Here is a 1,152-nt window from a genome sequence, read left to right on the forward strand (position 1 = left end):
CAAGTACAGCCGCAACCGCGAGATCGAGCTCAAGTACTGGCACGGTCTTGTGCCCTTCGCCTTCGGGCGCTTCGAGGACCCCGGAGATGCACAGGAGGTTATTTATGGAAGAAATGGACTTCCTCCATCAGGCAGTTGGCAGGACCTGAAGGATCACATGCGAGAAGCCCGGATGTCTGTTACGCTGATGTGCAGAAGGATGGAGTGGGGATGGTTGAGTATCCCAGAAAAGAAGACATGGAATATGCCCTGCGTAAACTGGATGACACCAAATTCCGCTCTCATGAGGATGAAACTTCCTACATCCGAGTTTATCCTGAAAGAAGCACCAGCTATGGCTACTCACGGTCTCTGTCTGGTTCAAGGGGCCGTGACTCTCCATACCAAAGCTGGGGTTCCCCACACTACTCTCCTTTCAGGCTCTACTGAGACAGGTGATGGGAATTTTTTGTTTTTTAGGTTAACTGAGCTGCTTTGTGATCAGAATCTACATTCCAGATTGAGGATTTAGTGTCTTAGGAAATTTTTAAAATTTTTTTTGTTTTAAAGAAGAAAGGAAACTACGTAATTTCTACCAGGGCCATATTAGCAGTGAAACATTTTAAACTGCAGAAATTGTGGTTTTGGTTCAGAAACAAGTTGTATATTTTTCACCCCTGATTATGGGAAAAAAGTCAGTTCTGTCTTTGTGGGTTGCTCTGCTATGGAGAGCAACAGTTACTGTGACTGAATCGGCCCATTCTGTTTAGAAATATATTTTAAACGTTTAGGGGGAAAGAAGAAAAAAAAAAGAACAGAACGTGCTGTCAGAAATTTAAAACCCTGTACTTATGTTGTTAAACTGTGCAAACGTGATTTTTTTTTTTTTTTTTTTTTTTTTTTTTTTTTCCTATGGAGTTTCACCCTTGTTGCCCAGGCTGGAGTGCAATGGCGCGATCTTGGTTCACGGCAACCTCCACCTCCCGGGTTCAAGAGATTTCTTCGGCCTCAGCCTCCTGAGTAGCTGGGATTACAGGCATGCACCACCATGCCCAGCTAATTTTGTATTTTTAGTAGAGATGGGATTTCTCCATGTTGGTCAGGCTGGTCTTGAACTCCTGACCTCAGGTGATCTGCCCACCTTGGCCTCCCAAAGTGCTGGGATTACAGGCA

The sequence above is a fragment of the Colobus angolensis genome, unplaced genomic scaffold (assembly GCF_000951035.1).
Source record: "Colobus angolensis palliatus isolate OR3802 unplaced genomic scaffold, Cang.pa_1.0 Scaffold300, whole genome shotgun sequence".
Lineage (NCBI taxonomy): Eukaryota > Metazoa > Chordata > Mammalia > Primates > Cercopithecidae > Colobus > Colobus angolensis.